This window comes from Halichoeres trimaculatus, unplaced genomic scaffold (genome assembly GCF_033239565.1).
Source record: "Halichoeres trimaculatus isolate MK-OKI-2021-1 unplaced genomic scaffold, fHalTri1.1 fHalTri1_scaffold_3, whole genome shotgun sequence".
Classification (NCBI taxonomy): Eukaryota; Metazoa; Chordata; class Actinopteri; order Labriformes; family Labridae; genus Halichoeres; species Halichoeres trimaculatus.
The window spans coordinates 9,432,871-9,456,396 of NW_027437181.1; the positions used below are offsets into that span (position 1 = coordinate 9,432,871).

The 23,526-nt window shown below is 40.7% G+C and overlaps 1 protein-coding gene across 1 annotated transcript in view; it reads left to right on the plus strand.

The window, feature by feature from the left end:
• Positions 1-5,091: 5,091 nt before the first annotated feature.
• LOC141788046 (SH3 and multiple ankyrin repeat domains protein 2-like) overlaps positions 5,092-23,526 on the plus strand; it is a 290,879-nt gene continuing 272,444 nt past the window's right edge. The window contains exons 1-3 of the mRNA XM_074666864.1: positions 5,092-5,166; positions 7,501-7,603; positions 7,703-8,108. The gene's annotated coding sequence lies outside the window, so the exon portion shown is untranslated. The remainder of the gene's footprint in view (positions 5,167-7,500; positions 7,604-7,702; positions 8,109-23,526) is intronic.

Here is a 23,526-nt window from a genome sequence, read left to right on the forward strand (position 1 = left end):
TGCTTCTCCTTTTTTTAAAGTCAAAAAATGATTTATATTTTTTTCTCAGTTTATATTTCTGTCTTATTTCTTTTTTAGGGGTGATTTTGTAAACTTTAAAAGAAAAGCTGAAGAAAGAAAATGTAGGAAGTAGAGGATGGTGGAGGTCATGGAGCAAAGGTTTCTGACTGTTGCATGGAGGAATAGCGTGATGTGGGATCTTTTCTTAAATCAGCTGGATTGAACACTATAACCTCAAACACGCTTCTACTTGCAAGACAGCTTGATTCTTCTTCACACACACAGAAACCAGACTGGTGCTGGATCCAGCTCCAGATGAAACCACATCAGCCACAACCTATGAGCCCTGAGCAGGAAATGACGTGGCTTAATAAAAAAAAAAAACGAACAAAACATTTCATCTGATGTGACAGGTGTCACATTGAGGTGATTCTTTTCAGGCACATGCATATGACAGAGGAACAACACTGCCTGTTTGCGTCTTATGGAAACCTCCTGATGTGTTGGACTTCATCTGGAGGAAAAGGAGAAAACTTAGATGGAGTATTTACAAACTGGACTGGGGATGGAAACTTTAAAGTGAACTGATGAGAATCAAACTACAGTCAGCTTCCAGCAGACAGTCTGACCCTCGTCTGTTCAGGAGCTTACCCTGTATCAGGTTTGTACACATGGGACAAGTTTGACAAAAATCTGTCATGCTTACTGTAATTCATGAAGTTTTGACAACTGTAATTCCCTCCTAGCAGACCTCCCTGCGTGCACATTTAAACCTCTGCAGATAATCCAGAATGCAGCAGCATGTCTGGTCTTTAACCAGCCCAAAACAGCACACGTCACCCCACTGTTAATCTCTCTCTTCACTGGCTTCCAGTGGCAGCTCCAATCAAGTTCAGAGCTCTTCTTCTAGCTTACAAAAAACTGATAAGAATGGCTCCTGCCTACCTGGGGTCCCTCATCCAGGTCTACACTCCTCTTTGCTCACTACCTCACTATGCTTTCATTGTAAAAGACACCTGGTGCTCCCAGCCTAGCCCGGCTCCAAATCTCTAGCCAGACTCTTCTCCTCTGTTTTGCCCAAATAGTGGAATGAATTACAAAACTCTATATTATCCTCAGAGTACCTATCTACTTTTAAGAGATGTCTGAAAACTCATCTGTTCAGGGAAGACTTGAGCACTTCCGCTACCCCTTCTCCTCTTTGTCCTCAGGGGTAGAATGAGTCAGAAGGTCTAAGACTCCACTCTTGTTGATTTTCCAGCACTATTAATGGATATTGTTGAAGATTGAAGTGTAAGTATACTGTTGCAGCAATTAATTGTGGCTTGATTATTTAACCCCACCCCAGAAGAAAAAAATAAAATAAAATCCTGCACTTAATGGCAGCACCTGCAGCCAAATAACTTGTACCACTGTTGTCACACTAAAAAGGTTTTCCTTCTGTCTAAATTCTTGCTTGTGTTGTATGTCGCTTTGGACAAAAGCACCTGTTAAATTAAACAGTAAACTGTTTTTGTGGTGACGTAAATATGTTTTATTTTTACAATTAGTCCAGCAAAGACTTATGCTATCTTGGATTAAAAAGAATAACTGAAGTTTGCAGATCTAAAATAGACCTCAAGGTAAGATCAAGCCAGGGTTTAGCCAATATGCAGACAAAGAGGATCAAAACATGTTCATACAGCACACAACAGGACTTGATCCCAAACTTAAAACCCAAATCCAGTTTCCATCTTCACCCACCAGCTGCTCAGTACAGGGTGTCAAAGAAAGTTCAATTTCCCCTCTCTTTAAAAAGGTCATATCTGTGGTCAGGTCTGCTTATAGGTCAGCATAATATTTCACTGACTTTGTGTCCTTCAGTTTCAGACTGAATGATCAGCTTTTGGTCTGGATCCAGTTTAAAGGATTTCTTTGCAGAAGATCTCTATTAACGTTTTAATGGAGTACTTGAATCAAAATATCTGGCACATGTTTCCCATGATTCTCTGCACGGAGCAGATGAAAGAATCTAACAGATTTTGTGCAGCTCTGATGAAGGAGAGCTTTCTGTTTATTTTTCAGTGGCACACTTAAGACTCAGAGAAACATGTGAGTCAACACAGTCTCTTCATCTTTCAGTGACAGCTTTCACAGTCTTACAGAATCACATTCAATCATAACTGATAAAAACAAACAGACAGTGTATGAAAAGTAAAAGTGTTCACATGATACCATATTGTTTATTTTTATTAAACAAGCCCACAGAAAAAGGTTTACAGTAAGCAGCAACATCCATCTGAAATAAAAAATTAAGCAGCGGTGCAATGAACTGCAGTTCTTCAAGTGTCCACTTGAGGCTGGCTGCAGAAGAACCAGAAGACACATTCACACGGATTTAAAAAAGCTCATTACTGTCTTTTTTTCACAGCCTGTTTTGAGTCTGAAGATCCTGTTACTCTCTTGACACACACTTTTTTTTTTTACACAGAAGTTCGGAAGACATTCTCTGCAAAGGATTTCTTTCAGTATCTGGTCTGGACCAAAATCTATGACTGCACTCTGAACTGTTTCCCTTGATCTCTGATATTCTAAAATCAGATTAATCTGAAAAGGAGGAAAACAGTAAGAAAATACTCAGAAAGCTAGAAAAACTAAGCACTTAAATACAAATTAAAAGCCCTGGGTTTTCATCAGTGCTTTGTTTTTGTTTTTTTATCACATTAAAAATAATTTAACCTTAATCCCAAAGGTATATCTATCTATCTATCTATCTATCTATCTATCTATCTATCTATCTATCTATCTATCTATCTATCTATATATATATATATATATATATATATATATATATATATATATATATATATATATATATATATATATATTTATATATATATATATATATATATATTTATATATATATATATATATATATATATATATATATATATATATATATATATATATATATGTATGTATGTATGTGTATATATATATATATATATATATATATATATATATATATATATATATATATATATATATATATATATATATATATATATATATAATTAGTATTATTATAATTTAAATTTTTTGAGTCCAAGCACGCCATCTTTTTATAGTGTGGCTAACATTAACAGATAAAGATCCAGCAGCTTTCCTTTTTGCAGCTTGGATTCCTTATGTCCCTGCTCTAGTCTTTCCATTTATAGCATCAACATGCTGATAGACCACACCATGGTGACAGATACCATATCACCTGTGCTTGTTTTCATCCATGTAGTAAACACACTGAAGTTTAGTTGATTCAGCTCATGATTGTGGTACTGACTAAAAATGGGAAAATACAACCATTTAACCAACTAAATACAAACACTTCTTGATGTTTCATCAGAAGGATAATCTGTCTGTTTCTAAATGTTCTTTTAAGGTCACAGATGATCCTGATGATAAGAGTGATGACATTTTGGCAGAGAAGGAGGGAGGGGACGATGGACAGGTGGTCTGAGATCTTGTCTACAAACCACATTAACATATGCCAAGTCCTGACTGAGGTTATTGTATTGTATTGTAGCTTAAGTGTGAACATGGATAAAATAGCGCTGAGCTCATGGAGGTAGCTACAGTTTCAGGGCTCGAGATCACTCATTTGGAGATAATATCAGTGCAAAGTACAATTAATCCGTGTGTGCATGTGTGTGTGTGTGTGTGTTTGTGTGTGTGTGTGAAATTCACCCTCTGTCTGGCCCCTGGGGTAGAGCCGGGCTGTTGCTCTGGCTTTCTGCCACTGTTGCCATGATCAACAACATCATCCCATCCCGGCTCATGGAGTGGTTACCATGGTAATGACCATTTATTTGCAGGGGGCAGTCTTGTCTCCAGTAATTCCGGGACACACACACACACACACACACACACACACACACACACACACACACACACACACACACACACACACACACACACACACACACACACAGGCAGATAGAGAGCAAGTGAGGCAGATAGGTGGGGAGCTGCCAGACGGACAATTTGCTCAAAGGGCAGGTGGATGAATCAGCCGTGTGTATCCGATCTCCTGGTCTGCCCATTTCTACAACACACTAATAACCTCACAGGAGCTCAGAGTGACATGTATCACTTCCTGTTGCGACATTTAATATTTGGACTTCACACACATTGTTTCTATTATTTTCTTCACAGCGTCCTGTATGATCTTTTAAAGGATGTTTCTGTTTCCTTTTCCACCCAAGAATCCCTGAGCTGGTTCAACATGAGAACGCTGTAACAAGCTGTCTTTTCCCCTGACAAGGGCCACCAAAAAGAAAGCACTTCATAATGTCACACACAGTTCACAAACACAAACAGACCTGTTGATTTGAATAAACACCCTTTTACAATGTAAACACCCCAGAATTGGGATCTTATATTTGGAGCCATTTATTTTACACAGCAACATTCGTTTAAGTGTTTGCAGGAAACATGTATGTTTGTATAATGTTTGCATGAAAGCAGTGACGTGCACAGACTTTTTTAAGGGCAGAGGGGAAAGAAAAGAGGAGGCACATGCAGCACAGGTTTTTGTCACCCAAGAAGGCAGCCAGGAGTCATCCCATTTTTTGGGAACCTTCCATGGAGATGCCAGACTAAACTGATACAATCCTGGAAGGTGGAGCTACATCACTGCAGTCTGTTGATTGGTCGAAAGAGTTGTCACTCACTGTGCGACAGCGGCTGTATTTCTCCTGACAGCACACAGCCTTCTCTGAAACAAAACTTGATTGTGCTTTGTAACAAAAAAACACATGCCAATCACAAAGACCATGAATTGCTGGATGTTTCCCATTGTTGCTCTTTGTTTACAGTGTTACGTCTTTCTACTTTGTTGGATTTATTAGCGGGGTACACTGTGTCGTGCTGCTATGGCATCATGCTAGTATTTAACTCACGCAGCTAAAAGTGTTTTAGCATGGGATGCTATGGCACCACCTGTTGGCATTTAACCACAGGAAGTACATCATCATCCAAAGGAACCAGGAAGTAGAAGACCACGACCTGATCCTCTATAAAAGGATCAGGTCGTGGAGGGTCATTTCTTTGAGATCAGCAGAGTTCACATGTGCCAGCTCCTCAAGGAGCTCCACTGCAAACTGACTTGTGTCCCTTAAGAAAGCAACAGCTGTGAGTTCTTGTAGCTATGCTGTGGCAGTCCTTGGTTTTGCGCAGTATTGTTTTTGAGAATTTGGACTTGCTTGTTTAGCATTCAGTTTGGTTCATCTTGGTACTTAGCTTGCTACTTTGCCATTGATGTGTAAGACTTGGTAGCTTATCATTAGCCTAGCATTTAGCTTAGTATGTAACTTACTAATACCTATAGGTTAGTTAGTATGTAGCTTAGCTATTAGCTTAGCAATTAGCTTAGCCATTAGCACAATTAGCTTAGCATTAATATCACTTTTGAAATACTACTAAAAGTACAATGGACTCTGAGAACTTATTTTAGCATCATGCTAATGCTTGCATTATTTTTCCTTTGGTATAGTTTTCGCTCTCAATTGAGTAATGATGAATAAACCAAAATCAACTGAGACCTGACTCCCATCATTGAATTGGAGTTTGGCTGGCAGTCAATCTACATACATTCAAACATGTAGGGAGGACAGTTATGATTAGCATCTGGCTTACACGCTGCCTACCATGAGGGGACATGGTTTGCTGTGGAAATGCAAACAAGATCAGGCTTGACCGAGCCTACACATACCAAACTGTACTGATCTAGACCGGACTGCTTGGTGGAAACGGGGCTTTAGTGTCTAAACAATTAAACTGTCCTGAGGATACGGTACCATACTGGCGGTCTTTAAAATGCAGCCTCTGGCTTAGTAGACACATGATATGGTCAAAGGCTGTAGTTGAAACTCATTTTACTCCTTCTCTTCTGAAACCGCTCACTTAACTCGCAGTGCTCACTGATCCCCAGAATGGGCAGTATGAAATCTGAAAACGCATCAAACTATACCTCACATACTGCTTCTTCTTTGACAGTTTTTGGTGGTTGACACCAAGGGGCAACCTCTGGTGTAGAAAAATAAAGCCTATGTGGAAGTGCCAAGAGCTGCTGTGAGGCTGGCCACAGAAAGACCAGAAACCATAGTCATACCAACAAGGCCGCATCTGACGATTGGCTTCAGTACTATGCAACAGGAACACACAGGGTATATCAGAGAGACTGTCCGTTTTCAAATTGGCATACTATACTAGTAGTGTGTACTGATTTGACCAAAATGTAGTATGCAGTATGCAAACAAATGTCAAAGTTGTAGTACGTGAAAAATACCCGGATGACGTACTGAATCGGGAAGAATCCACAGTATGCTTCGCCTACTGTTACCCACAATGCAAAGCGCCTGGTCCCATATCAGAAGTGAAAATGGCAGAGAGCAACAACAACCGGAGTAGCAGTGGAATATAAATGTAAGAGCCATTTCTTTTTTATCTTTAAATCCTCATCATCACCACCATTGAAAGTTAATATAAAATGCCCTCTCTGGCAATATATTTGCAGATAAGTTTCTTGTGGTTTGTTTATTTTGTACATTTTAAATAAAGTTTTTTGGGGAAAAAAAGTCAGCCGTAGCCAACTTCTGTTTTCTTCGAACTGAGGACCAGCGTAGCATACTACAAAAATTAAACCAACTGAACAGTCATACTACATACTGCTTATGAAAGTAGTATGTAGTAGGCAGTGCCTACTACATACTACTTTCATAAGCAGTATGTAGTAGGCGAATTCGAAAACGGCCTATGTCCATACTGTCTATGGTTGACACTCAGTTTTAAGACAGGTACCCTAATCCAGTGTTTCTCAACCCTGGTCCTGGGGACCCCCTGCCCTGCATGTTTTAGATGTTACCTGACTCCAACACACCTTATTCAAATGAATGGCTCGTTATCAGGCTCAAGCAAAGCTTGAAGACGAGCTGATCATTTGAATCAGGTGTTAGAGTCGGGTAACATCAAAACATGCAGGGCAGGGGGTCCCCAGGACCAGGGTTGAGAAACACTGCCCTAAACGAGGATGGGCCAGTCCAGTCGCCCCCTGCTGGACATTAGAAAGAAACTCTAAGAGTCCCTGTAAGGCTAAAAAACCGATTACTTTAGATCAGGACTTAATATATAAAATATAACATACAGCTACTTCTGATCCTGCTTTCTGACATTGTGTGCATTTTTTAAAACTCAGGCTTCATTTTTGTTTGATAAAAATCCAGCCTTTGTGTTTTTTGGATGGTCTCTTTATTTCTTCACCCTATCATGATGTAACCCACAGACGCTCTGTTGAGCTTTATTGGCTGACATGAATATTTAATAAAGCTTAAATTTAGAAAACTCAGAAATATTCTCATTCTCCTGACGTTTATGCATGGCTGCAACATCTTTGTCACAAACCCACCACTGGAAGAGAGGGTTTTATAAAATGTGCAGCTTGATTTGTTTTAATTTCTGATATTTCAGCCTCCTGAGTGGAAATATAAGCACGCCTGGACCTGATAATGAGCTTCCGGTTGAAATGAGGCTGTTTGTGCATCATCAGAGGAGATTCCTGCTCTGTCCTGAGGTGACCAAAAGATACAAATATGCACACATCCACCTGCCTGTGGTAAACCCCCTCCACACCCCCTCATCCCTCCCTTCATCCTCCTTCTGTCTCCGTCAGGCAGGAGGTGCGCTGCTGCTGCTGCTGCTGCTCGGAGCCCTGTGCGCTCAGTGTCTGTCGCCTCAGATTGAATTTCAGCGCGGCAGCAGTCAGGTTTCTCTCCGGGAGATCAGGTTTACACCTCGCTCCTCTCACCTTCCTCCTCCTCTTCCTCCTCATCCTCCTCCTCCTCTTACTCTTCCTCCTCCACCACTGCCCCGTCTCCCTGTGCTCACAAATCCGCACTTCGGCTGGAAGTTTTCCCCGGCAGAGCTGCATGGTCCGCCGGTCGCGGTGCGCCCGAGGAGCCAGAGGGATGGAGCGACGTTAGGAGCAAATACCCGAAGGAAAGAAGAAGGAAAGAAGAGAGGACGGGAAGGAGAAGGAATACACATTTCACTGAGAGGATCCCGGGACGACGTCCAAGGTAGGCTCCGATCTTTATCTGGTACTTTTACACCTTCACACAGAAAACAGTGCAGGAGGATCTGGGAGAACTCCGGGGTGAGTTTACAGAACACCTCGGGGACTTCTCTCTCCGTTTTAAGCCTCCAGAGTTGGAAATGTGGTGTGTTTCTGCTTGTAGTACAATATGTTAATTTCATGCAACCTAGTTTCCCCCCCTTCCTGTTCTTGAAAGAAACAATTTGGGAAGATAGCTCAGCGCTAAACTGACAAATTTCTCCACCAATGACTATCCTGAACGGATTACTTAGGCCAGTTTTTAAAAATTCCTTTAAAAAAACAATGAAGATTCAGTCTGACTGTAAAAGTAAGGCACTTCTTTTTCCAGTAGGCGGCTGTAACTGGAGGAAACTATTGGTTAAAGTTTATTATAATGAACTTTATCAGTTCAATCCTAACTAGAGCTGCTGCTTTGGTCTGCTGTAATTACTGGGAGCATCGTTAATGCAAGTTTTTGCACATGAGGTCAGAGAAGAGGTCTGGGTGAGTCACCACAGAGAAAAGGATCAGATGAGGTTTAATTCTGATTTCACTGTTAAAAACTGCAAATTTGGACCTCTATGTTTTTTAATTTTTTGCTCTTTTTGCTGGTTGAGAATGAAACTCGAGCACCGCCAGGTTGGATCAGTAGCATTTATTGACCTCATACTGGGAGAAGAAGAAGAAGCAGTAGCTTCCCTCATCTATCCAGTTATGAGTCTCATTATATTTTTAAGCAGGGTCACATCCTAGAGCTCCTAATCAGTTTAATTGACGTCATTAGAAATGTTAGAAAGCTCATTAAATCAGAGCTTTTGAAATAATCCACCAACTCCCAGGCTGTAAACGCTTCATTAATGTTGATTAAATGGATTTTGGTCCAGATGCTCTGAAGCGTGGCCAAAATAATTACACACCAAATCGATTTTTGGTTGGGTAGAAAATGAGCCCACAGTGATATCGATGATGACTAAATGTCTGAAAAGCTGAGATCGATCTCCTCTATGTTTCAAATGCTCTACAGCTGTTCCTTTAAATCAGACATCCTAACACAAACTTTTCCTTGACTTTCATCATTTTATGGCCCAAACTTTGGGTTTATAGCTGCGCCCATGATTGGAAGATTCATAGATATTGGCTGTATCCTGTAATGAAAGTCCTTTCTGCAGCTCCTGTCCTGAAGCCAAGTGGACATCAGGCTCTTTGAGTCTTCTTTATGGTTTGATGAGCGAGTGATGAACTCTGTGCCCTGCCAGAAGAGGATAACGTTAGTCAGGAGGGATTTTGCACAATTTGCAACCTTAAAGGTGTTAACAGCTTAAAATGGATCAATTGAGCACTTCTTTACTTGTATTGATCACTGATACACCCTCCATTTACTGCGTCTCCCAGAGGACTCTCTGCTGCCGGCTGTAAATTAAGTCTTCAGTGACAGTTTGGAGATAGATGTTTGGCTGTTTTCCTGCATTTACGTATAGATGGGATTTATGTATTAATAACACTTTATAAAGTTTGCTGTGGAGGCTTATATTTCTTTGTGATGAGCTGATAATTTATGACAGCAGTGCAGCAGCTTGTTTGGTTTTTAGGCGTGTCTTTGTGAAGTTTGTTCCTTGGAGCTCAGGGATGAAACAACAGTCTGTGGGGCTATTTTCTAAACTCCTCCTGTGGACTGTTGTTGGTAGAACTCTGTTAATGAGGATGTTAACCAGCTGTTCTGAGGACAAAACATCAGCACCCCACTGGAAGGCAGACAAAGAGTACACAAGAACTGCACCATTTTATCTGACTGGCTTCCTTTCAGCTAAAGCCAAGATGGCACATCCTTTTCCTGAAGTTCATTCGTGCAAACATTGAACTACAATCCACAAAGAGCATGTAACTAACACTACAAATTTTAAAACATTCATTATGACACCAATGTCTAAATCTACAACCAGGGAGATCCCAACAATCCATTACACAGATTGACTCGCTCAGTCCTCATCAGACCGACAAAGAGCTGCTGTGGCTGAAACCACAGCTTCACAGACCGGTTAAACCTTATACCCCCTGTGAAGTTAAATGATAGTCAATTTAATTTGTGAAGCATTTAATTTTATGGAGTTGGATTGTGTGAGGCTTAGTCAAGAAGGCAAGGGGCATGGATGTCAACTATCAGTCTCTGCAGATGGGGTGAGTCAGGCCACATTATTTAGCTAATTTCTAACAGCCTCCAATTAAAGCAATGTCTGTACCGTAGACGTAGCTCTTATTAATCTTCCCTGCTTTAGAAACACAGGCATGCTTGGTCTGCACTGGAAGGCAGCGTGTTGTATCTTCAGTTCCTTGAGGCACTAAATCAATGCTTATCCAGAAAACCGAAGATAAAGCAAAGTTTTTGTAATGGATCACTCCAATTAATGTTCATTGAATGATATAAGAACAGTTGCTTATGTAGAACACTAGGTGGCAGTATGCATTTTTTTTTAAAGCAAACTAAAAATCTTAGACATTGGGGAATCGAAATTTACATTGAATCAGCACCCTAAACATAGTAACAGAATTGTATATAGTGTATATAAAATAGACAGCGTGGCTCCGCCTTTTACCATTGTATGGTTTTAAGACAAATACCCTCATCACAGGCATTGCCATTGTGCAGCCACAGTCTGTACAGTAGAGAACCTGAGTGGAGCCGTGTGACAAAAGAAAGATTTAACTTCTTTCTAAAGAGTAATCTCTTCTTGGCTCCCTTTTCTGACATATCTTACAATTCCTGAAAAAAAGTGCACAAAAACAGCAGCTGTCAATCATCAAATGTGACATAAAGCTTTGTTTTTGACCTCGAATAACTAATAAAAAAGAAACTTATCGGAGAAGAAGAAGACTTGAACACAATGCAGCCTAATGTTATCTTCATATCACTACAGCAAACTGATGTGAGAAACATTTTTACCAGGTGTATTTATTTTTTAAAGTTTGACCATATCCCATCTGGAAGACAGAGGGGGGACAGAGTTTTGACCTATACTGCAGCCAGTCCCAAGGGGGAGCAGTTTTTGTGGCTATCTTACTTTGGACAAGATCAGGTCCTTTTTTTTTTTTTTTTACAGTCTATGGTGGGAGCAAGATGCCATACCTGACTGAGTGTACCCCTTCCTGCCAACACATAATGGTATGACCCTATAGCTCACATGTGATGGGCTGCCATGCTGTCAATCAAAAAAAAGCTCTGAGGGAATGAGTGAAGAGTGAGAGCTGAGCAACGAAAGGAAAAAAGCTGGGAGCTGGCTCTCACTCGATGGGAGTCAGCTCTATCAATTTTGTCTTCAGGCCATAAACTGCTACTCATGTTCCCCTCATTCATGGTTCAGAAAGGTAATCAGAGATATCAGCAACTCACATTTGACTGCTTCACTCTCCATCAGAGTCTGAGCCTCACTGAATGCAGCTGTTTCCCCTGCTTACTTTAACTTTTAGGTGTTCAAGCAGAAAACTAGAAAATCTGAACAGGAGTGTGTCTCCAAAGTCTTGCTTCTGATTGCACAGTGACACCACCCATGATCAATGATGTCCAAATGAGATGCAGGATCATTAAAAGTCAACATATGAGTGAGTCAGTCAACTGTTCAGTTCTTATTTTGTCAACTAACTTTAAGGGCAAATCAGAACAGTAAAACTGAAACATTATGTCGACAAACGGCACTACAGTCTTGTATTTTAACTCTCAATTCTGACGACCTGGAGGTGAGAGACTGTAAAATGAGAAAAATCACCCCTGTTTCTTTGGTAAGGACCGTCTTAAAAAAGCTGATGCTCCATCCTCTTTTCCCTTGATGTATGCCTGACGTGATCAGTCAATCACCCAGCGTGTGAATCTACTTCCATTAAGTGATGAATTAATTAATGGGCTGAGGAGTTCAGTGTCTCTCTCTGGGTCTGAGATGATTTATTTTCATTTAAAGAAAACTTTGGATTCTTCAAGGAAATCAAACACTGAGTTGATTTATTTTGAGCACTTTGGGACTTGGGGTTTTCACACATTTTCACACATGTTTGGATCTTGATTTCAAGGAGACAGAAGTTAATTTACTCTGAAAATTAGAAAATGCGAAACTAAGAACCACAGAGAAACCTCAGAACTTAGATAATCTGGATTGAACCACATCATATCTGCTTCTCTCTCAGAGCTGTGTTCACTGCAGGCTGAGGTGTAAGCAAACAGGTGGGCAGCTGTCTCATTTACCTACGGATGTTTAATTAAAGCTGAATGTTGTTACCGCCTCAGAGCTTCATGCATCAAACCACAGGCTCCTCTCATGTCCATGAAACAGATTTTGCAGGACCATCAGTTTGGATCCCTCTTCTTCTTGTTTACTGGTCGTGGCAGAAGCTGATTTATGCTCAGTTAGAGTGGCTTGGTCACTGAAGGGGAAACGATCTTCTTCTCTGACAGTTATCTGAACAGGGTCAGGGTCAGGAGAGTTTTTTTCTCAGCTGTTCTCTGTTCTTCACATCCAATTTGTTTCCTTTTCCAATGGAGGCAGTGACCCAGACACTGATACTCCGTGGATGTGATCTGTCCGTGATGTGAACTCTCTCCTTCCTTCATCTCTGCATCTCAAGTATCTGTTCAGTAAACTACTGAGGGTCATAAAAAGAGACAGGAGTTACTTGGGGACCTCATGCTATTTGAATATCTCCCCAACAACTGTGTTTGTAGCCTGTCTTTGAGGAGTTGATGAAGCCACCCTTTAGTTTACTGGTTGAGGTTTTGAAGCCTTGACTTTTCTGCTCTTGGGAGCAGTTATCAAAGCCCGGCAGTCTGTACCCATGGCTGATTCATTAGTTGGGGGATAAGCCAGTTATTACAGTGAGTGTGTATATTTTAGTCTTGAAACACTAAGAGAAGACATGGAGTGTAGCCATGACTCTGTTTTTTTTTCTAAGTCACAGAGCAAGAGGCGTGTGGACAGACTGGATAACAAAAACAAGCAGAGTTGTCGTTACTGCTTACCGTCTTCTCTGCAGGAGAGAGCAAACAATCCTGACCCCCATGCATGGGCTGCCATCCAGAAATGTACATATGGGACACAATGTACAAGTTAACAAGCTAGCAAGGGAAGAGACTGCAGTACCCTTAATAGAGCTAACACCAGACTGAATAAAATCTGAAAGGACATCACCCATTTTAAAGCCTAAAGATGGCGGTTGTTTTCATCTAAGATATTTATCATTTGCATATTGTTGCTCCTGAAGACACTATCTTCTAACAGTATCGGGCCAATAAACCAAATGTTTGCTCTAGCCTGAGAAATCTTGGAGTTATCTTTGACCAGGCCATGAACTTCAATTAACACATCATGGCCTTGACCCTCACTTGCTTTTTCAATCCAAGCAACATCTCAAAACTGAATTCTGTCGTATCTCATTCAGAACCATGGAGGTAAAAAAAAGGACGTCATCTTGCTCGGCTTGAAGTGAGGTTGCCATAAAAACTGCTCCCCCTGGTGGCTGGCTGCAGTATAGGTCAAAAATCTGGCTCTCCAGTCATTCCAGATGGACAGTGATCAAACTTTAAAAAATAAGTACACCTCGTAGAAATGTTTTTCACATCTGGTTGTTGTGGTGATTTGAAGATATCATTTGGCTGCCTTATATTCAAGTCCTCTTTTTTCTGAAAAGTTTCATTTTCATTGGTTTAACGTTTATCAATGATTGACAGCTGCTGTTCTCATGTATTTTATTTATTTATTTTTTTCTCAGATTTTTAGATTAAGTTTCACCCATTTAAAACACTGATGCACACAGTTCTTGGACCGTCAATCTGCACCATGACAAAGATTCTTTCTCTTGTAACTGCATTAACAAACACCTATGGCAACACAAAAGACTTCCTAAAACATACCTTCTGAATTTCAGCCTGCAATTCTTTGAAATGTTTGCTGATAGTCATGGAAAGCAACAACTTGATAAAGTGGAATATAAACTGCTCTGGAAAAGAAAGACCTATCTGTTTAGAAAGTCTCCCAAGTGGACAAAAGTTTGAAATGTCTCACTGTATGATAACATCCATTTTGTTGAGAAAGCTCCACAATGTGCAGTCTCTGTGCAGCTGTGTAGCTCATGTTTTCACTGGGTGGAGTTTTCTATCCTGACCATTGGGGCTCTAACCTTGCAGAGCAGATGGACCTTCCTGATTCAGTTTCTGAACTCCTGCAGGTCCATCTTGAAAGGCTCCAATGACCAACGATTTTAATCGGCTAAATTCTGACTGGCCCAATCAGGGAAGAGAGGCGGGAGCTGTGGGAGCAGACGTGACGTCAGCAGACTTTCGTACTTGTCAGCGTTCCTTTGATTCTTAAGTTAAATTTATAAAAACGGAAGCTGTCGTCTAACACCTTTTTCACAGCTGTTTCTCGTGATTCAGTAGTTGTTCATCTATTGTTTCTCAGAAGCATCGGCTCACATAAGCTACGTTATACCAAGGCTTGATGTGGATTGGTCCGTGGTGAGTGTGTTAATCAGAACGGTCGTCCAATCACCAGCTGCAGATTTTTTTTAAAGTCCCGCCTCTAAAAACAAATTGGAAGAGCCGCTACCCAGATGGATTTGTGAAATAATTCCATGGCGGATATATGAAACTGTTCATCTGGCGTGTCAGGCTATTGGGGCTCAACCTTGGGAAGAACTGCCAGAAAGAATCACAGCCAAAACTCCCGCCAGTTGCAGAAAGAGATTCACTTTCTGTTGGGCAGCAGCCTTTATGTGGAGCGATAACTTTTAAAAGAAATATACCAGAAGAGATAAACCCCAAGGAAAAGATCTGTGTCTCTCTTTCCTTGTTAGCTCCCTCTACATGTTTCAGGGGTTGTGGTAGCACAAAGATATAAATTTGAGCTTTTAAAATCCTGTCTTTGTCCCAGATGTTCCTGGCTACTAAAGCTTGAGTAATGTTGGTTACTTAATGGTTTGGGTGTTTTAAATGTCTGGCATAGCCTCTTGACTTTTCAGTATTAAAATAAAACCACTATACTTCCTGAATTTGACCCAAGTGTTCCAGAAACTGAACCCTCACCACACGGAGGATGCAAGATGTAGATCTTTGATAATCCAGAGCTGGACTTGTTCCCAAACCTTCGTATTTGGCAAACAGCAGCAGGAAATGTTGAGGTGAGAGTGAAGGGCACAGGCCAAAAATACACTTGTTCACAGAGATTTCACACCCTCATCTCTTTAGATCTCATCTTTCCTTTGGGATCATTAAAAAATAATTCTGGGAAATGTAGGATGCAAAGTCAGAAAAGTACACCTCCACTTCATCACAAAGAAAGAAAAATGTAAGAACATCAGAGAGAACCTGAGCTCCGTCATCGCCTCGCTCCTTATGAATTTGCCCTCAATTCTCCAGAGATCACGGCTCTCTTCCTGCTGCTCATTTATCTCCGCCCTGACACAGGACACAGGGAGGGGACAGGAAGTGTGTGTGTGTGTGTGTGTGTGTGTGTGTGTGTGTGTGTGTGTGTGTGTGTGTGTGTGTGTGTGTGTGTGTGTGTGTGTGTGTCAGAGAAAGCAGACATACAGAAGAGGAATGTAATAATCCCTTAAACTCATGATATGTTTAGAGATGCTATGTTTCTTTCTCATCTTTTTAAAGGTGTAAGTAACCCACTTTATGTTTCAGCCTGCAGCTACTCCTAGAACAGATTGTCTCGTCAAATTCTTGTTGTGATGCTTTTATTTTGACCTTTTTTTACTGTCTGGGTCACTTTATTCTCTGTTCCTGTTGTACTTTGAAAGGACTCAAAGGTCTTTTGACCAGACAGTACAGTTAGAGGAGGAAATGGAAAAAGGAAAGAACAATCTGCTGTAAAATATTTGATTTATTGGTGCACCTTGAGGACACACAAGCTCTTACCTTGTCGCAGTGTAGTTTTTTGCATCCTTAAGCTTCGGACAGGAGTCTGATCTCATCTTTACCCATCATGAGAAAAGAGCTTTGCAGCCTTTAGTAAGTTACAGTGACAAACTTCCTTTAACAGACAGAAACCTGGAGCAGAACCAGACTCGTGTTAGACATTGTCTGAGAGCATGCTGGAGATGTAGGATGATGGTGAGACTGTTAATAGTCATAGCAGCTGGAGTCTGACAGGTCCACTGCAGCAAGCCGTCTACAGCAACCATCCAGAGGAACCCAAAGGCCAAGCTCGGGGGACTCCTAGAGAGATCTATGGTCACTAACTTTAATGAGACATTCAGATTTATAGTTAGAGACAGGCAGATAGGGGGGGAGAGGGAAACAGGAGCTTTGTGTGTTAGTGCCCTCCCAATGGTCTGAGCCTACAGTAGCGTAACGAAGAGCTGGCTCAGACCTGATCCAGCTCTAACTATAAGCTTTATCAAAAAGATAAGAACAGATAATCCCTTCTTCGTCCCGCTATGGGGGAATTTACAGAGTTACAGCAACAAACAAAAAAGTAATACAATAAGAGTAACCTAGAAAAAAAAGTCAGTATAGGACTATTTAACCATAAGAAATACATGAAAAATCAATGTACAGTATGAAATGTGCACAAACTGATAACATAAAGGTAAAATGTCTTTTGAAATAAAGGACATGCTGTTCATCAGAGACGACAGCTCGGCTATCATTCTCAGTATTAGCTCCATTAGTCATGTCTACATGAATAGCATGATGCTACTCTGCCCTCTAGTATTCCCTCTGGTGCTGGGTTAGCACCACTAGCTAGTTCATCTTAATGGATTCCATCTTATTAGATCTTACATTCCCCATAACCATGGATAGAGGGACAGGTCGATGTCATCACTTTCTTTGCCCGCACATTGTCTTAGCCTCCTTCTACTCAGCTCACAGAGAACATTGGGCCCAGCACCAGTTAGCATCAACATGCTACAGGCAAAAACAGTAAAAACACCACTGCAGACGTAACTAGTTTGGTGTCAATGTTCAAAGAATAAAAATAACAAGTAAAAAGTAATGACAGATTCCAAATAAAGAGAACTAAACGATAAACCACAGAGTAGAAAAATCATTGAAGAAGCGATAGCTGCTGTAACGAGCGGACACTCGAGCGGCACTCAGCAACGAGAATGAAAACAGAAAAAAGAAAGTTTGAAGTCTACTGTTATATCTGTATTAAGAGCTTTGTAGGTCAGTAGGAGGATTTTAAATTTTGTCCTGGATTTTACAGGAATGGGCTCTCTCTTTCTCGTCCCAGTCAGTTGAGCTACAGCTGAAGAGTCTTTCTGGACTTATTAAAGCAGCCTTGTAGAAGGAAACTATTATTTTTTCTTCACTGCACTGAGTTAAAATGTGTCTCATTTTTTGATTTTATGAAGCTGAACAGAAGTTTGTTTATGTCTGCTCAGTACTGTTCATTTTAATCACATGTTTACAGAGAAGCCTTCCTGTTCTTTCTCATTATACAGCAATGTGAAGGCACACAATAGCTTTAATTTTCCACAGGTTATAACTATTTAAAGACCAGCTTTTACAATTACGCCTCACTCAACACACATGTGGACATTCTTCTTTAACATTGTAACAAGCTGATTACACAATCTCGTCGCATACTTACCTGGCATGCTAATTGAGATGTTTTCAACCAATTCTGAGGAGTTGTGTTTACAAAAAGATATATACGAAATATTCAGAAACTCATGTGAACAGAGAGAAAACCCTCTGTCATATGCATTCCTGAGTTTCTACAAATCCCCAAGTTTTTCAAAGTTGCTTTTTTCACACATCCTCCAAAGTGTGAAGTTTTACCAGGCAGACGACAGAATTGGTCAGATCTAAATCTTGTTGAAGAAGACTAAGTGTAATGTTTGTGATAAAGGACGAAGCAACAGACACGGACACTGTGAGGACAGCTTTGACACTCATATTGATGCTTCGCGCAAACATCTTTACTGCTCTTATCCTGAAAATGTTTCTTCTCCACTCTCACTGGTTGAAGGATGCAAGTGTAAACTTGTATGGCCTGCTGTGTAATGTGACAAAGATACGTTGGCCGGTGGGTGTCAGACGATTTGCAAAAGCTACAACACAAATGCAAGGGCAAAAACGCAAATGCAGACACCACAACACAACGGAAGTATGGCCACAACGGAAGTTGAGAGAGATTAGTTATCCAAACGGACACAGAAAAGTTGTGGAAACAAGAAAATTATCAACTTCATCTATGATAATATAGCTTTGTAGGGGTGTCTCCTTGGGCCAGTTGTTCAAAGAATTTAATTTGGATTTGGAAATCCCATTTCTTCCTATTCAGGATTAGGTAATCTGTCTCAGTTTTATGCTGGTTTTTCAAAGCAACATTGGTTTAGATTACCCTGATCTTGACACACAGTTTCAAGATTACCGACCCCAGATTAGATTTTTTATTTTGAGATAAACAAAAATAACATAACCATACACTTCCATTTTTAATTTATTTTATGACCCCTCATCTGAGCCAAAACAAATAAATAAGGATTATACATTATATACAATATCATTCCGAAATCAGATTTTGAAATCCTTCTTGAAATCCTTCTTTCCCTTTCGAACAACCCATTTTCAGAATTCAATCCAATCTGATGACAAAAATGCGATTGGATTACCTTTGAGCAACTTTCCTTTTGTGTTATCCTTCATAGTACTTATATTTCTTTGTTAACATTAGTGTTATAGTTAAAATTATCATAGCCTAAGTTTAAACAGAAAACAATGATTAACTTACTTTCACAACTTTTCTGTGTCTGTTAGGAAAACTGTACCCTAACTTCCGTTGTGGCTGCACTTCTGATGTGTTGTGGCTTTTGCATTCACATTGTTGCTTTTGCAAATTGGATTACACCTATTGACCACTGTACAAAGAAGGTGTTTCAGGTGGCTGTCAGGAAAACGTCCTGGTCATACCTGGAAAGTTCTGCATTCACACGTGCACCCCACTGGAAGTTTCTGGGTTTTTTTGTATGATTGAATGCAACAAGAATAGAAAGAAAGAGACCAGGACACAGACTGGCAGGCAGTGAGGGAGGGAGGGAAAGTTTGGGATTTTGTCATCAGTATTATCAAAGTCAAACTTGGGGACGTCTGAGTCCAATCAGTCCATCAGGCCCACAGGGTTTATACAGAGAGACAGGCAGGGAGATGAGGCAGAGCTATGGAAGAGAGATAAAGAGCGATGGAGTGCGCAGACAGAGGACGGAGAGATGGAGGGGGGCAGCGGGCAATCTGCTCTGCCTCAACACTTCCTCCCTCTCTTTCCTCTTTCATGTCTCCTCCTCCTCCTCCTCTCTGCATCCTCCCCCCGCTGAGACTCACAGCTGCTTGGAGAGAGGGAGAGCGGATCTTTAGTGTTGGCAGGGAATCCCCAGCATGCCCGCTGGCAGGTGGAGAGGTGACGTAGTGTGGTGCAGAAGAGGGTGGATGCTGGTTTTCAGGATTGTATTTCTGACCCTGAGAGGATGTGGAGTCGACCCACTGGGCGTCATCTCCTTTGAGGAAACAGGGATGGAGTCTGTGCTGACCTTTTGGAAGACATGTGCGGGCAGATCTAGGCTCAGTTCAGCTTGGTTCTGATTACTCTGCAGATTTTACAATCTGTCTGTATCTCTGCTCTCCACTCTGGTGATCTTTTGAACTCTGCAATATGACAGGTAGGCCAGTGCCCACATCAGTGTGTGTCCTTACATTCCTCAAATGTGCATGAAAGCTCTTATGGGTGTGTGAAAACAGAAAACAAGGGTAATATTGACTGTATATTAGTTCTTCACCCCTTGAATCAGTTAAATAAAAAGATTGAAATGCCCTTTTCTTTCATTTAAATATCACTCTGCTGTCATTGATGTTGTAGTTTGGCCCCTTCAGCTTTAAAGCTGGCGCAAACAAAGAGGAAAGGAATAGCCGTTGAGTGACATGGAGTGGAAGTTGAGCCAGCGAGCGCCACTAATGAAAATGATTCAGTGAACCAAAGACATCCAACATTAGACTCACATCTAACAGCTGTTGTACTGTAAAGAAATAACAAACGTGTCAGCAGCTGTGCACAAACAAGAAGGAGAAACATACCATAACGCTTAAATGAGCAGCCCAGGCTTTTATTTGGGACAGGTGTTTTAATTAAAGGCAGGGTGAGTTTCTTTTGTTTCCATAGAGTACTCAAAAGTTGCATGTTTCATTTGGGAATTTGGCCTTCAGAATTTGGGAACTAAGACACAGCTGGGGATGATTTTTTTAGACATTAGACATGAACAGTAAACTCTTTTGAAAGTTTGATTGTTGGGATTACAAACCCCTATTTGTAGAGGACAGTCATGATACCCAATAAACCTCTTAAGGCCCGAGCTTTGGTCTGGTGTGCAAATTTTAATTCACCTTGCCATGTGGGATAAGTAATTCCTAATAAGTATAATAGCTAAACTTTGTCTTTGTATGGGAAGTTCTCTATTAGTTGTCTGTTTGTAGTGTTATTGTACTCAAATACATCGTTTCTTCACTAAAATGGGTGTAATGTTGTGATTTCACCAAAGGATGATGTGGGTAGTGTCCCTAAATTTGGCTAAATTGAGGGGTTAAGATAGCTTGACTTTGATAATGGCTGATACCCGCATTGATGTTATCAGTAATAGTTAGATAATTAATATTAAAAATTATAAACCCAAAGTTATTTTATGATTATTATTTTACAACTTTGTCACAATATGGGATCTTACTTTTTACTTGGTATAGCAAGATTGGATTGGTGCATACGTTCCATAAAGAGTTTTTCAAAAGCTATCCCTCTGAAAGACTCTATATGGGACCAGATTTTATGTGAAGCGCTTTGAGGAGACAAAAATGCAAGAAAAGTACTTCACAAGTTCCAATCCAGACCAGATTGTATTTTGCTGAAGGAAAAAAAGAGATTCTGACCTTAAACTCAAAATAAGAATGTTTACTGAGGGAACAAATCAGCTGAGAAGTTTCTCAGAGACATTGTTGGAGTTGGGGAAACTACAGTATTCAATGGAGCCTTTGGCAATGACTGAATAAAAGTGAACTGAAGCATTGTTGAAAAATGATGATAAAAGAAGTGTAGAACAGTCAGATTCCGTTAAAGGAAAGTCTCAAAGACCACTTTATTTCTGAGTCTGACTATACTGAAGTTGGTTTTCATCATAAAATACATCTTCACATTTACATTATGATTTTTGAGACTCCTCAGTGAAACCTCTCAGTACACAGCCGCAGCTCTTTACATTCCTGCCCTACCTTGTCAATATTAATACACCCTTAGAGTGGTGTTATGCAATAGGTGAGACATTCAGGGCTTTTATTGTGTGGTACATGTGGTCAGTAATGCTTTGTTAACCTCTGCTATCTGCTGTGGGGCTTACTATCATTTATTGATGGAGAGCTCAAAGCTGTGCTCTTAGTTTGGTGTCTTGCGTCACTCAGGGCTGTTAGAGTGCTCACTGCTTCTTTTAGTGTGTGTGTGTGTGTGTGTGTGTGTGTGTGTGTGTGTGTGTGTGTGTGTGTGTGTGTGTGTGTGTGTGTGTGTGAGAAACAGTCCTGCTTGGAGATGCATTCCCCTGCCTTCACTCTGTTTTGTTCCCCCAGTTCGACCAATCACAGAGCTCCGTGCTGCCACATAGGACCATGAGGCCACAAAAGCATGAAATCCAAGTTTGATTATAAAAACGTCTCCACTCTAAACCCTCAGAGCAGAGATATGGGAATGCAGTCGCCATGGATACCTCCTATATGATGAGCTGTGTTACTGGGAAGCCCTTTTGGTGCCTCCCAGAGGAACCTCAGATTCAGGAGCAGACATGGCGGCTTAAACATGAGGCTGCTTTTGTTGGCTCTTTTCTGTAATCTGAATTTTCATATCGACTCATCCTCCATCTTTTGTGATGGAGGGCTCAATGCTCATCGCCTGTCAATCAAACAGCCCTGAGAGGTTTTAGCCCTGGTGGCTGTTGGTTCTGCTTTTAAAGGAACAAAGCAGATATTTGCATGTTGTGGGAGCTCTTCTACATGCATTCTGTATTTTTTGAATGTGAACAGATGTGTACTTGATACATTGAGCACTTCTTTTGTTTAGATTATTGTAAGATGTCTCTGGTGCTTCTTGATGATCCACTTCATTTTTGTAAGAGGAAGTGTTAAAGAGGGGGTATTGGGCTTTCTTTTTGGTCTTTATTCTGTCCCTCTGGTGCCCCCCCAGTATCTTAAGTTACAGCTCAAATGAATCTTTATTTTTTTCTCCGTGGTGTTTTATAAACTCTTATTTCAGCCTCTGTCTGAAACACTTCGTTTCAGCTGCTGTCTCTTTAAGACTCCCTGCTCCACAAGCCCCCTTCTCTCTGATTGGCCAGCCCTTTGGAGGCCTGTCAGAGGGAAGATCTATGGGTAGACCTTGGTGTTTGAGGCCTGCTCCTCCAATGTGAGTCATGAGATCTTTATGTGATGATGTCATAATTTCAGCAAATCTCAGAAAGATCTTGTGAAAAGCTCATGAAGGTCTCGCCAAGATCTTGTGGGGATATCTTGTTAATTTTTAGAACCTAGTGTTTCGAACAGTTTGCAGATAGATTCTGGGATTTCTACAATATGTGAACATGTAGAGTTTGAAAATCTGCACACAGTCAGTCTGAACATCCAGCATTGTTTTCCTGAGGGGTTGTATGTTTTTAGAGTAGTTCGATCAATCAGGTATTGGCAGGCTTTGGTATCCTCAGGGAAAATGGTCAGCATGGAGAGCAAAAGCAGGTGGATTATAATCCACTCTAAAGCTCCAATCCAGCTCCAATCCCTGGTTAAGTGAGGAAGATTTCTTTGTTACTGTCAAGAAAGAGTAGCTAAGAATCTGTTTCAGATCCAACATTTGCTCTAAAACACAGATTTGTTTGATGCTGTTGCAACTAACAACCAGCGCTGAGATTTCTTGGCATCCTAACATTTTGAGAAATGGATATAAAAGCAGCCGAGACAATAAACAGCTGGAGCCACTAAATATGAAAATGACCAAAGATCCTCTGTGGTCCTCAGTACCAATATTGAAACGTGTCTTTCCCTGACATTGCGAAGGATCTTCTTTGGACCACAGTTTATTTATTGAGCCTCTGTCTTTGTAAAGGAGGAAGGTCAGCTTTTTAATTTCCTAAAACATTTTTGTCAGAGCTGTCAGATTGAATAAAGAGCTTCTTACTGAGTCATGTTCATTCAGTGGCATTGACTCTCCTTGGGTCCACAGTTAAGGATGCTGTTCTGAATCTGCTAGCTTGTTTCTGAGAGTCAAATGAAAAGTGAGAACAGTTTCCTGAGCTTGTGTTTATTTTTCATGTCCCTAAAGAGACGAAGAGTCTTACATGTGTTGCCAGGAACCCTTCCCTGAGTTTACACAGACAGCATTCAGATGGTAAAC